The sequence below is a fragment of the Anser brachyrhynchus genome (genome assembly GCF_964034855.1).
Source record: "Anser brachyrhynchus genome assembly, chromosome: 2".
Lineage (NCBI taxonomy): Eukaryota > Metazoa > Chordata > Aves > Anseriformes > Anatidae > Anser > Anser brachyrhynchus.
The window spans coordinates 116,668,485-116,683,255 of NC_137695.1; positions in this window are offsets into that span (position 1 = coordinate 116,668,485).

Here is a 14,771-nt window from a genome sequence, read left to right on the forward strand (position 1 = left end):
TTCATAATCACTTTCGTAACTTCTTATCAAAATATAATGGAGAATTTTTTTTTTTAATTAATCTTTAGTTATAACCAAAAGCAAAGCCAAAGAAAAGAGTTCAGACACCAGGTATCACAAGCTTTTTCTGCACAAGTTAGGTGGCAGCAACACTAACAGAAAATAAAAATACTTCCCTCTCCCACCTTCCTTTCTGAAGACCGAAACAATCACTCATTTACTAAATGACTTTAATGTAGAGCTACACTTAGACTAGCGTGTTAAACACCTGAATGAGACTCGGTGTGCACAGGGTAAGAATGATTCAGATACGGAGAGATCTGCCTAGCGTTTATGTGCATTAACAGCAGAGATTAGTCAGTCAGCTCTGAGCGAGTGTTCATGTGGCAAAATGAGCAATAAATGGCAATGCATTGGAAAGCATTAGAGTTTTTTTGGAGGATGAGGTAGAAGGAGGGAAAATTGCTGCTATCCGTGGTGCAATTTAACAGGTAACAGCAACTTTGGGAGAATAAAAAAAGTAATCAGAGCCTCACCTATTTGAAATAGTGGGTCAATTAGGTGATTACAGAGTGATCCCTGATTAGCACGCTGTTGGGACAGTTCCTGCTTTTGACATGACTTCCTGGCTAATGTCGCTCAGGACATCCACAATGGCCTGGTATTTTATTTGTCCAGCTGAATTTTGTTGGTAGTGATCACTAAATATATAGCCAGAAATTTTGCTAATAGCAAGGAACAACTGTCCCTTTGAGAAAGGCACCCAATGCAGTGAACGTGGTCTGGAGGTTCAAGATAACCTCACACAGAACTCTTCTGTTGGTGGAAAAAAACAACCAGTCGGGGCAATACTGGCAGACCACTGCTAGGCTGCCATCTGGCATTGCTAACACTTAACCACTTACCACTTAACTTTTAAAAACATTCTTCAATATGGGAATTCTGCAATCGAACCCACCAGTGAATAGTTTGCTCTAGTTTCTAATGCAAATCGCTGTTACTGGATAATCCTGCACTTTAGCTATGGGAGATGTACTGGCTATAAGTGTACATGGGAGATGGGAGATGGTACTGGCTATAAGTGGTTTGCCTGTTCTGAGATCTCCACTTCCACGTACCTACTTTGGGAACTCAATTGCTGCTAGCAAATATCGGTAAAAATCACTCATTGTCCAGAGAAGTTTCTCGGGGGAATGCTATGCCTGGCTGCTTTACGCAGGCTCTGAAAAAGCATTTCGAAATTTCACAGCAATGAAATGTAAAAATCAGCACCGCATTTAGCATGCACCTTGGGTCTACACACAGGGCCAAAGCCAAGGGCACGTCTACCAGGCAGTCCCGAGGCACCAGGGCATCCACAGCTGCAGCAGCTTCCAGCCGCGGCAGAGCCCACAGTGGGACAATCGACCCCGTATCCTCGTCATGAGTTTATTGATGGGGGATCCATGATGGAATAGCATGGGGTGTTTTTTGCAGGTTCCTGAACAAATGGCACATTGCCAAAAGTATTTCCACATGCCTTTCTGAGATCTGGCTGCAAAGGAGGGAGAATTTAACAAGCGTGCAGCATAAATTTGTGCCACTCTGTTCCGGGGTTTTGTATTATTGATGCGAGCCTCAGCAAGAGCTGGTTGTAATTAGCCCGATGCTGGGGAGCCACACGGCCTGTTCCTCTCCTGCCGTTTCGGAGCTGAGCAAGGAGGCGAGGACGTGCCTTTCTGTGCACGGGCAGGGCAGGTGGGCAGGCCGCATGCCACCACACGGGGCCTGCTGGAAAAACCCGCTGCACGAGGCTGTCGCTCCCCCTCCCATGGCTGGAGAGGTGTTAACACAACATTTCCCAACCTGGAGATCAGAGCCCCCGGAGACCAGGCAAATCTGCAAAGTTACCAAACAGCAGAGCAGAGGTGCGAGAAGAAATGTCTTCTGCAGGTGGCCTCTTTGCAAGGGCAGCAGTGGGTAGCATCGGGCCGCCGCACGCTTCTCCCTCCCCTTTCCCTTTGTCTTGGCTTGGGTGCCACACTGCCACTTTTTTCTACTCTTCAGCACACTTCCAAATATTTGTTTTGTAAATAGCGACAGACATACGCGGTTATATTTATCTGCAGAGGTGACTATTTTAGAAGCCCAAACTGAGAAGTGAAAACTTTTGAAAGCTTTAATTTGTCTGTTCCTGTAGATAACCATTTCCAAAGAAATTATTTCCTTTAAAGAGACAGATTTTTCTGTGACAATAATGTTCTCGTGTAGTAGAGGATATAGTTTTACAAATCAGACACAAGTAAAAGCATTTTTCATGCTGCTCAAACCAAAATGCATTCATGGATTTCAAGGAGAGAAAAGCCAATTTCTCGTCTAATTCATTGTTCTGTGTAACACAGGTCACGTAATTTCATCTGGTTTCTTAGTAACCTGTAATTCTCTAGGCATGTGCTCAGGAAGACTGACATTCTCCACAAGTTTAAAAAACATATATATTCGTCTGGTCACATGTGAGATGGAGCTTTAAGGAGACGGGCTTAGCCTCTACCTGTAACTAATCAGCTGTCCCCCAGCTGATGAGATAAGGCTAACAAGCAGCTTACTTAAGGGAGGGAGCTGCTCTGGGGCTAAAGAGAATGGGTCATGGTAAGGATAAAGCTCTGTTATGCAAACCTGGGTGATCTGCCTGCTATCTGCTGGTGGTAGAGAGCTGGAAAGAGTCAGGTGGTAAGATTTGGCCTACATGGCTTTGATTTATGCTTCTGGCTGCTTCAGTCCCGTTAGGAAGAGTCTCGGGTAAGTGCTGCTGGTGTTCAGTTTGGCTGCGTAGCCTTCCAGTCTACTCAAGGGAAACCGAGGGCTGAGAAGAAAACATTCAGCTGACAAAAAGGCTGTTTCATTACAGCAATTGTTATGGACCTGAGTGAGATATTTGATTGTGGTATGTCTGTTGTCTTGTAACAGCAATTGATGTGTTTTTAATGCAGTGGTTTATCTGTGTTTTTATCCCTGAACTATGCTACAACTATAAAATCTTACAAGGAAGATGGAAGAGTTTATCATTCTGCACTCTAAGCTCTGCACAGGATGGGCAGTGTGCAGAACTACTAGGGAGCATGTCAACCCCTTCTGTACCAGTTCTTCTAGCTCAGTAGTGAAAGCATCTGTACTATACCATGGACTTCAAATCTTGCTGGAGCATGCATTAAAGCCTTGCAGTACCAGGTGCTACACACAAATTGGTTTGGTAGCTCCCTCCAACCAAGTTCTTGCCATCTGTCATTGTGCTGCTGAAATGGGTCCCTTAATCCGGCGGTACGAATGCTCAAATCTATAGAGAGGCTTATGCAGATGCCCTCTCCCATTTGTAGTTCAGGCAAAGATCCAAAAAAAAAAAAAAAAGGAAGGGGGGAGGAGGGGTGCCTGGGTATCCAGGGCACAAATCAGGCAAGACTTAAAAGGCGTGAAACCCCTCTTATCTTTTGGTCTCACTTACCACCAAAGCCCCTGTGTGGTGCATGTGGGTTTCGCCCCGTGGTTCTTGCCCAGTTAAAGGATAAACAATGGCTAGAGGCTGCTTTCCTTCCCTGTGAATGAGTCCCTGCACTACACTAGATGGCACTGCTTAATACTCACGTTTTGCTCTGTCGGCTCCCTGGATCTGGAGCATCCTGTAGCTGCAGCTTCATTGTACTTCGACCAGTGCTCTGTGGTGGCTGGTGACAGTCACCTGCAGGGAGGGATTCAGGGCAGTCATGGAGCAAGGAAGCAGTAATGGTTGTTAGAAACTTGTGCTGGCTTCACCTCACTTCACCTCTTTACCCTGGTGAACAGGTAAAACAGAGGGTTTTAGCAATTATTTAAAAGCTGAGTTCCGATATTACCTTTGGCTCTTGTTAACAACCCCAATCTTACTTCCTTCATGAGTGGAATAAATGGCATTGACAGAATTGCTGCAGACATTGGTCATTGTACCAAGCAAGAAATATGAGTGATAATACAGCTGTTAGATCAATAAGCATGGGGGAGGACGAGCTGTGGGATAACAAAACTCTTTGCTCTCATCAATATACTATAGATTTGGCAATAAGCAGCTGGGTTCCTGTTTTCAGAACAGGGTTCAGCTAATCTTGCATCTTGTCTCTTGCAAGGCGGGTCTGATAACTTAGGAATTCTGTTGAACTCCTTAAATTCTTTCAGATGCCAATCTTATATTGTGCCCTTCACTCACTAATAAACTGCTGAATGCACTTAAAATGTGAAAGCATGGAGTTCTAGTATTTTGTGTCCTTTGTAGGCATGCACTGTATTTTCAGACAGTCAAACATTAATTTTCATGATTCGTGTACAGCTTTTGCATGACTCTCAAAGTGCTTTTATAAAAGCAGCTATCAGTTCCTGCACAGATCTCCAGCAGTAAGGAGGCAACAAAGTGCTCCTACCCTATGCTAGATATGTTGAAATCATCTGGGCCTGGAGTGTTAAAAACAGACTAAAGCCATGTTAGAACACTGTGAATATTTCTAAAGATGGGTGAAGTTCTAGAGAATTTAAAATGGGATAGTGTCCTCAGAAAAATGGTGAAAACATCAGACTGGTAGCTGTAGACTGGTCAGCCTGATACTAGATCCTAGGAAAAGCAGAAATAAATAGACTGGTAAGTAGTTGTGGGAACTGCAAGGTAACGAATAACAACTTCTGCTGGTTTCTCATGGAGAAGGTGGCCTGACACATTACTTCCTCTGGCATAGAAACAGGTCTCTTAGCTGTGATGGAGCATCAGAGACTTCTTGCTGTTTTAATGCTGATCCATTTGGTCTCTGACTTAGGCAATGGAGGTGAGACCTAAATCTGAAGATGACTCAAGGTGAAAGGGGCTGCAAGTGTATGCAAGGATTAGATTAGAATTTAAAAGATCTGGGGGGGGAAAAAAAAAAGGCTTAAAAATACTGGCTGGGATTCAGTAAGGACAAATAAGATGCAATACATTGGTTAGTGGATAGTTCCCCTCAAAAAGAGGATGAAAGACAAGTGGTGAGGAATTTTTTTAGATAAGTCTTGGGAGTATAGCTAAACATAAATCTCAACTGTGCAGTTGCCAACACTCCCCCTAAATCTCATAAGAGTGGGAGATACAGACAAATATAGATTGCAAGACACATGGAAAAATCCTTTTTCCACCCATCATTGATCAAACCTCAGCTGGAGCACTGTGGCTGGTTTCGGATATTGTACTTCAAGAGCAATGTGGCACACTTGGAGAGCATCCAGAGAAGAATTACATGGTCTCCCTTAGTAAAGAACATAATCTGTGAAGAAAATATATATTTTTTTAAATAATTTAAATTAATGAAGAAAAAATGGGGATTGGTAGGAAAGGAATGATCACCATTTTTCAAGTGCATACTGTTTCAGAGGGGAAGAGAATAATCTCCTAAAATATGGTAAATAAGAGCAAAGTCTTTGAAATGGTGTAAGAAAGATTAGGGTTTGATGTGAGCTAAAGCTCTCAAATGTTGTATGCCTGAGGGAGCTGTGGAGTTCCCATCAGGGTGAGTTTTAAGTCAAAATAAGGGCGATGGCAAGAACTGCCTTGAACTACAGGAGGTATAGTGAATCCTGCCTTGATCCAAGGAGAGGGACTAGATAGATAAACAGTGCAGAAAGGTACTATTATATTTAATAGTAATTTTTATTTAAAATATGCATCTGTGCAACATGATGGATTTAGAATATACATATGCTCTACATTACACACCTGTATATATTGGTACTATATCACCTCATTGTATTGGTATTTATTCCTCCACTGAAAATATTCAGGGATGTTCAAGTTGAAAAAGGCTGAACAATATTGATAAGGGACTGCTCATCACATGCTACATGATTCAGAAAACAGCTGTAGAGAGGAATCATTTGATAGGGAAAGATGTGTTAAGTTTTTGATTTGCCAAAAGATTATCAGATTCCTGCCAGATACTTAATTTTGCCAACACAAAACTTCAGATCCCTTAATCATAACATGGCAAAGGAGATGAAACAGGGAGGCATCTCATGTTAAGTCTGAAAAAGTTTTCATCCTTTTGTTTTTATCAGGCTTTCTTGCAATTCACTTTCTTTTTCTGAATAAAACATTGAATTTTTTCAACATTAAGTCTCAGCACGTGATTAAACTGAGAAGTTGGATGTGAATTGTTTGTATGAGAGTCTTGCAAACTAGAGATTTAGTAAGAGGTACGAGTAAATATTCAAGGAGTCTTGTGTTAGGAAATGGACTAATCATCTGTTTTCAAATCTTAATTTTGTCAGATTTTTAATGGCTGTGGAATTTACACCCAATGCAGCACTGAAAAGTTTTTTTTTGGTTGTATAAACATTGTTGGTCAGATGACAGAAACATGCTAAACCTTAATTTGAAGACCAGGTACAAATGTAATTCTATGTATAATAAGTATTATAGGTGGATTTGAAAATGTTTCAATCAATATTAAGTACCATGTTACACAATAAATTGAAACATAACCTTTGCATTTGAAGATGGTAGGAGTGTATACTTAAAAGAGAAGGGGGAAATATATGAAAGAAATCGTGTTTCCCTGAAAAGCCACTTTAAAAAGAAAATATTGTCTTTCATGTCATCTTCCCCTGTTTCTTTCAGAAAGATGATTGTGCTGTGGATAGCAAGAGGGCTGTGTTTCATTGGTGTTTCACTTAGGGGCTTCCTTTCCTCTGCTTGCTCTTTGTTCTCTTGCACTCCCTGTCCCGAGTGCCCTGACTCAGTGGACGTCCCCATGGGGGTGGCCCTGTGCCGACTGAGGGCTGCACCAGGTGGCCAAGTGGCAAGATGCTGGCCTCCGCAAATGCCAGAGAGCTCTTGGGAATATAACCTCCCTGTGTTTCTCTCAATCCTTAAACAGATTTTGAAAATCTCTCCCTAAATGACTTACAGCCATAAATTCAATTGGAAATCAAACTTTTTTTTTGCCAAAGTAATGAGTGTACTTTAAAAATCTGCCCTGTAGCTTCAGCCCATGTGCAGAAAGATATCGTGTGTTGTCTGAGTTTTATACAGCCTACATTTGCTGTTATGAAACTTCTATTTCTGCAGAGTTATTGCCATCCAAACTCACCAAGGTAACTGTGCTGAAGAACAAATGCAGTTCTGATGGAGACTCAGTGGAAACAAATTTAGAGATTTCATGGTTTTTTTCTTGATATTATTGTGCTTCTGAAAAAGTGAATTGTTAGAGGACCCCCCCTCCTGCTTATCCAGCCAAATGTCTGTTCCTGGCTTCTTGGAGGCTGCTCTGCAGTGAGGAAACAACTGGATGGGAAGCACTACACACCGAGGTGCTGCAAATAGGCGATGCTTCTTCTCAGCACCTCAAATTGGTTTTGTCATGTACGATCATAACACAAGCTGGATACTGGAAAAATTGTGATTCAATAATTTGAGCTCTCATCTGAATTGGCACAAATAATGCTAAACACTTTTCATCAAATCTACTTTAATGATGGAAATATTGCTGATTTTTTGGTGCAAAGGTACATCTGTTTTATTTACAGCAATGCCCAAAGTTAACTTTAATTATTTCACTTTGCAGCTAATAAGTAATCTTGGCTCAGTGATGAGGTCTTCTTACTCATGTGCGTTTCACCTAAGCAGCAGAGATCACATGTTCATATAGAAAACATTTCAAAGGTCTTCTGGCCACTAAGAAGAATAACTCTCAGGCCTGCTCACATGGTCAAACCCTGTAGAATATTTCCTACATGAAGCTCTTAATACTTGTAGCTTTCTGTAAATTCTACAACTTACTTGGACACTTTTTGTACTGAAAAGTATTGTTTTCTGCTTTTGTTTTTATTTTGACCACAGTAACTTCAATAAATGCTTACATGAATCAGTATGGTTTGATTTTATTTTTATTTCCTTTTTGTCTGTTTTCCTTGATACATTTCCAAATGATTTTTAAGGAAGTGTAAGCTCAAAATTGAAAGGTCAGTTTACAAAAAAAAAAGTTATTTGTTTTAAATTAGAAAGTCATAAAGTACAATGCTAGCTACCTTTATATATTACGATACTCCACAGCATGGAGACTGAAAATTAAAAAGGAAAGAAGAGTTAAAGCAGGATTTCACAGCTATCCCCGAAGGGCATCAACTTCTAGTGTGAGAAGGAACTTGCACTAAAAAAAAAGTATGCACAGCCTCAGTCATGATCTGTATTTCTTTTCTGTGATGGCTATTAAGAGAGCATGGCAAGAGGGCAGTGGTCTTAGCTAAATGCATTCACAAAACCTAGAGCATGCACTAAATGAGAAATAGGCATAACGAATGCTTTTCAGGCACTCGCTGCCAGAGGCTGCACGTTTCATAAGATCCTTCCTCCAAATGTGTCATTGCATACAAATGGTTGGCAGGCATACGTGTAAGAAGTCTGAGTACTGACGGTTTTGGTGGTCCTAACATTGCTTTTTTTCATTTTTCTCCCTTCCTTTCTCTGTGTGCAAACGTGCAGGTGGAGGAGAGAGGGAGACGGAGCATGTAATGAGTGTCATGTTTGTTAGTTGTGGAAATAGCACTCTCCTTAATGTTTTCTTCCTTTCAGAAGCTCACATTTGCTATTTTAAGTCTCCTAGCATCTTGCACAGGATACAGAGATGGCACACAGAAAAGCTAGGCTGGGCCATGCTCCATCAGCTTGAGAAGCAGATGCTGTCATGTGGAAACCACCACCAAGCCCAGCAGCGAGGTGCCCTGAGGGTTTGCTCTGCTCTTCTGCAACCCCTCTTTGGGCTTGGCAGTGGGCTGTGGGCTGCCTCCTGCCCAGAGGAAAAAGCTTTGAACCGCAGGAGCTCTTCTGTCAGTACTGGTTGTGCAACAAAACCTGAACAAGAGAGAAATAGATTTGTCATTTCTGCAAAGGCACTGAGACTGTGTCCCAGCGTGTTGGTCATACTACTGCTTTGTGGGTAGAGGCTTGGTTGCTGTCAGCGATAGCGCTGGCTGTACAGACTGCAGGTGGTCTGCTCATACAGGAGGAAAACACACATGTTCTGTGCAAATCACAAATAGTAAAGAAAGGAGCGATATGGTTTCAACTGCTGGTATTCTCACATGTGACTTTCATGACATTGCATGTATGTGCAGCAAGCTCCATGCAACAGAAGGGGGCAAACTGCTGAAAATGAAACTTGGCAGAATGAATCAAATGCCGTACTGCTGGCCATCAAGGTTTAGGCTGCACGTCTGCTTTCTCTCCTCCTCATGAAATGCAGCAAATTTAACTCAATGTGGCAGTTTTGTAAGGCAAAGAGGAGGGACAGTCAAGGGTGTTTATGGATCAGACACTTTCCATTCACAGTTTATGTCCACACAGCAAATGGCCCTGAATTATTCAAACCTTTTTGGAGTGGAATTCCTACCAGGTGACTGGTGTATTGGTGTTACTGAAGTGGCTTCCATTTTGTGAATTGGAGAGAGAGGAAAAAAAAAAAAGGATGCTAGCTGTAAACTGTAACACGCTTTGCACATGTCCCTGTCAGCTTCTCAAAGGTCTAAACTTGATTTGTTCAGCAGCCTGAGAGGAAGGTAAATGCTCGTTTTACAGGCAGGAAAATTATTGAAAATTATTGAAGTACTAAAGCGAAGTACTAAAGCAATAATAGAAGTAACCTTCTCTACTCCTTCTTTCTACTAATCCATCAGAATGGATTCGAGCATTTCAATTCCCAACTTGTTTTTTTCTTTTCAGCCACAATTTTCATACCTGTTTTAGAAACATTTACAAGTACATGGTCCCCTTGGGAGCCTTGCACAAAAAGTTCCTTGTGACTAGGAAAATAAAGATAAAACAAAGTACTGGGAACCCCCATCTTGGAGGTTTCAAATGTGATTCATCTGAATATTTTGAAATGTTATAAAATAGCTGCAAACATAAATAACAGCATTCCAGTCTTCCCTAGCCCAATAAAACAAGAGCAGAGAACTAAGCGTAAAATCCCAATTCAACACCTAGTTGCAGGTGTGTATTTGAGGCCTTAGCAGGAACCTTTTGCATGTTGGCCTGGCCTCAGTCAGATGTTTTTCACTGGTGCTCTTTCCCTTGGTGTTCAGCCCGTGACTCTCGTTGTGCTGAGGAGAAGTTGCAAGCACGTGCAGAACAGCAGCAGTTTGCTCAGCAAGTTGCGAACACCTCTACGTGTTGGCTGAAATAAAGCTGATCCAATAAGAAATGCTTCACTGCAGCACCGATACTGATGTAATACTTGTCTGTGCTAAAATTACAATGGCTAAACTTTAGGAAGCTGATGAAATTAAACTAATTATGCAAATAAGAAGGGCCCATCCTGAGATTTTCTGTGCAGTAGGGTTTTTGAACTACTTTGAAGTACAGTGCAACACATATTTGCTAGACCTACCTTTTTTCTGGTTTTTATGGATTGTCACATCAGAGGAAACTCCCCCTCGCAAAACCAGTACCAGCCCAATTCAGCATTGATATATATCCCCAACCTCAAGATTCAAGGGGATCATTACGAAAATTTTTCATCATAATCAGCTATTAACATGTCTGCAAATGTTAAACCACTTGTGTACTGGCAATATGAAATTTTATGCTGCTTTTGACCTTCCTGAATTGGTTTAAGCCTTACGTGTAAAGGATAGACAACAATTCTTTCTGCAGTCCTTTTGACCAGCTCGTGCTGGAAAATCACTTGGCTTGCTAGTCAAGTCACTGACTGTGTGCATTACAAGTAATTCTCGTTAAGAAAAAAAAAAGGAAAAAAAAAATATTACAACCTGCATCTTGTCAAAGCTTGAAAACATGCTTCTGTTCATTAGGAATACTCTTCTGTAGATTATGTCTTAGCAGAGAAACCTTTTTACACAAACTCAAAAGCAATAGCACTTTCTGCAAGCAGTATCCTGCTACTGCAGCTTCTGCACACTTGATTGTAGTGTAGGTGGGAACTCCTACCTGCAATAAACCAAAAGCAATAAATGTCCACCCATAAACTGTTGCCATAATTTCACCTCCCTTTGGGGAATATTCCCTCAATACAAAATCATCAAAGTGAAAGAGCTATTGGCTCTTCTATTAGCTAGGACTCAGCTGAAACCAGAACTTACCAGAGTAAACAGCCGAGAAAAATTTAGCAGCAAATCTGGCATCAGCTACACCTCCAAAGAACCTCAGGTCTCCATTGTGGCAATTCTTGGCTAAGAGATCTTGTAGTCACTGTTCTCTTAGCACTACATAATATTACATAAACTTCAGGATGCGCATATTCCCATCTTTCTTCTGCTTCACCACAGCTGGAAGTACACATGGGTTTACACCAGAGTAAATATGAAATTTTCAGTACTTCTGAAGGAGTACTGAAATGATCCAAGGATCTTCAACCACCCTGGACTTAAATATCAAGTCTGTCCCACAGATGTGATTTGAAACTTGTGACATTGCCCACTATTTGAGAAAGGAAAAGCAAAAAAATAAAATGGAAGGAGAAAAAAACATGCGTGTCATCCCTGCTTGAGCCAGTAGGACGTTACAAAAGAGACTTTAAACCCTCTGAGACTCACACTTCCACTTGAAGAAGCACTTCTTTCACAGCAGCATGATGTTTGCCACCAGAAGTGTTGAGGTTGTGTAGGCTAAGCCCTGGTATGTCAGAGGACATGGACTGTTACCCCATTAAGGCTGTATTGCACAAAATTACTGATGATTAACTGAACATTATCTCCTAGACAAGACTGAAGACGCAAAGAGAAGAACAGTCAACCGTGCCCCTTGACTCTTTGTTCAAAGAGTTAATTCTCTGCAACATTAAAAACATGCCTGGTTTGGGATTTGCCTGCCTTTGGCTTCCCTTTTTCCATCAGCCTCATTTCTTGTTCTGCCTTCTCAGCTGGATTAAAGAGCCTTTTGGATTTGTTTTCCTCCTCTGTGAAGGTGCCTCACAGTGCAATCAGGTCACTTCTCAACCTTCTCCTTGACAAGCCAAGCAGATTCAGTTCTCTGTCTCCCACTGCAAGGCATTTCCTCCAGCCTCTGAAGCATTCGTCCAAACCCTATCTTCGCCCTTTCCGGTTCTGGATTTTTTTCTGTTTGTTTCCCATGTTTACTTTTTAAAGCACCAGCAGCAGAAGGACATGAAATACTCCAATACTTGTGATGCCAACGAGCTGTTTAGTGGTTAAATCCTTTCCCTGCACAAGTCACCAGTTCACACACCATGCTCCTTACAAAGACAAGGCACCAGGAGCTCCTGCTAAGTTACTATTTCGTAGGATCCTCATATTTTCTTCCATGCTGCTGTGACCACACACTCCATAGGTCTGACACCACCCCCAGCCTCCTCTCCTCTGTCCTGGGTATGCAACTTGCATTTGGCTGCATTTTAATGCATATGGTGCAAAGAGCTCCTGCAAATCAAGTAAACCTCTATAATACTTCTTCTACATAACAAAGAAAATTTAAAACCTAATTTTAATTAATAGTAAACATTCTCCAGTCTCTTGAATTTGTGAGTTCTAAATATCAAATAAACTATAAAATCTCTTGTTTTTTCCTTAAAAAAAAAAAAAAAAAAAAAAGGATTTAAATTCAGCAACTCCAAAAATTAAGAATCTAGTCTGGAAAAAACAGCAAACAAATTACAGAATGAAGTGTTAAAGGCAGCAACCAAAAAGAGGAAAATATGCCTGAAGAGAATTAGCTGCATTAATAAGTGAACAACAGATGACAGAGTAATTAGTATTTCAGTATCAAAGGGTCTAAGTCTCTTTGAGGAGGGAAGAGAAATAAGGCTACATGCTGTAAGCAGGGAAGTAACCAACAGTATAATCATTGCTAGAATCTGATTTCGATAATCTGCCCTTACTTGGAAATCCTGTCTACATACAGAAAAGACACGACTGCAAATTAATAAAACAAGTATAGTCAAAGGCTATTTATACTTCAGAATAAAACTCGGTGAAAATCTTTGCCTTCAGAGACCATATACATATTGAATTCCATGTAAAATTCCCAATGTAATTGATGAAAAAGATCTTTGTCTCCAGCAAAGGTGCATCTGACCAGTATTTGATAAATTCGAGCTGTTAGTTAGATCAATGGTTTCCTTAGTAAAGGCCAGAATTTGAGGGAGAGTGCTGCTGCTTGTGCAGATGATCAACAACACTTGGAGAGAGCACAGAGATCCCGCTACTTTGTGAAAAGCAAAACAGTCCCTGGATCTGAACGGAGCTCATTTGAAGTCACTGTGCTCAGATATTCAGCCCTATCTTGGGGCTCTCATCTAAATGGTGTACAGAAAAGCAGCCTGCCACACACACACACACTTGCGGTAATCCAATGAGGTGGAAGAAAGGGGTGGGGGGTGTAGAAGACACTGATTCTGCAAACGCCTGCACATGTCCGTAGCTGTGAATACATATGTTGTCCCACCGATTTCATAGGGCTGGCTGTCCATTAAGTTTACTGGCAAGACTGGAGCCTGATGTGGCAAAGCTCCTGGGAGTGAAGGGATCCACTTGGGCTCTGCCCACAAAAAGTCTCAGCACCTATTCTGAGAAAGTCTTAGGGCACTAAAACAGAGGGACTAAATGTCATTCTATTCTGTATGATAAAGCTGTGGAGGAGGGAGCATCCACTGGTGCCAGAAAAGCAAGTAGTGAGCTGTAGCCTCTGCGTGGTCTCTGTTATCACCAGAGGAACCAGTGTTGGACTTGGAATAGCCTTGCATTCACTTGTCTGGGTGTCAAGGATGACCAGGCTGGATTCAGCCTGTCATCCCCACAAAGCACAGTGCCCAGTGAGGCAGTGCCTCCTTAAGGCAGACACTGGCTTAAATCACAGCAGGTGTAGCAGATGTATGCATAAACCCCTACATGTGCTTCTGCAAGTTAAACGCTGCCTGCAGCAAGCTGCACGGTGCAGGCAAGAGGCTGTGCCACCCTATACAACCTACTTGGACAAGGCCTTGTTGTGTGTCCCAGGTCAGAAAAAAACGTCCCAACTCACTTTTTCCTGTATGAGGAGAAGGGATACCATAGGACATGGAGCAGTTCTTGGTAGATCCCTGCCATCCTGCACATCCCTTGCTGGCTGTACTGAAAGTGAAGGTAGGAATGGAAGTAGCTGTGCTGACTCCCAAACATCTAAATTCGGATTTCTCATTCTGAAAAAAATCCTCACCTACCAAGCCAGTTGATAAGAATGGAACACTCAAAATGTCTTTAATACATAAAGAATGATCCTTTTTTTTTTTTTTTAAAAAAAAAAGGGGGAGGGGGCTCCAGTAAAATGGCTGAGTCCACCAGATTGCATTAACAATGGTAAAAGTAACTGGTGTTTCTCATCCTATCTAAGCTCATTCATTTTATATCTCTGCTAATTCCTTAGCCTGCAAATTCCCAGAACCAGAAATAGTTCAAAACAGACTTTCTGCCCTTCGTGAAATGTACTTATTACCTCTACATGGGAAAGTAATTTGGCATTTTGATTTTCAACATTCGTTTCTGTGTGAAGCATTGTGACTCAGCAGAAACCAGCAGGTTTCTTGCAAGCTGGAAGTTAAACGGTGGCCATCTTACTCTCCTAATTGGATTAAAAATCGTTTTTTCAAACTAATGAAAAAGTTTAAAATTCTTTGAATCATAACTGTACTACCCGGAAATACTCCGAGCCTCATTTTGTGCTTGAGACATAGTCCCACACAGTGGACTGCACTTAAAAATATGATGGGTTGGGGCTCTATGAAGAATGTGGAGCACATCCT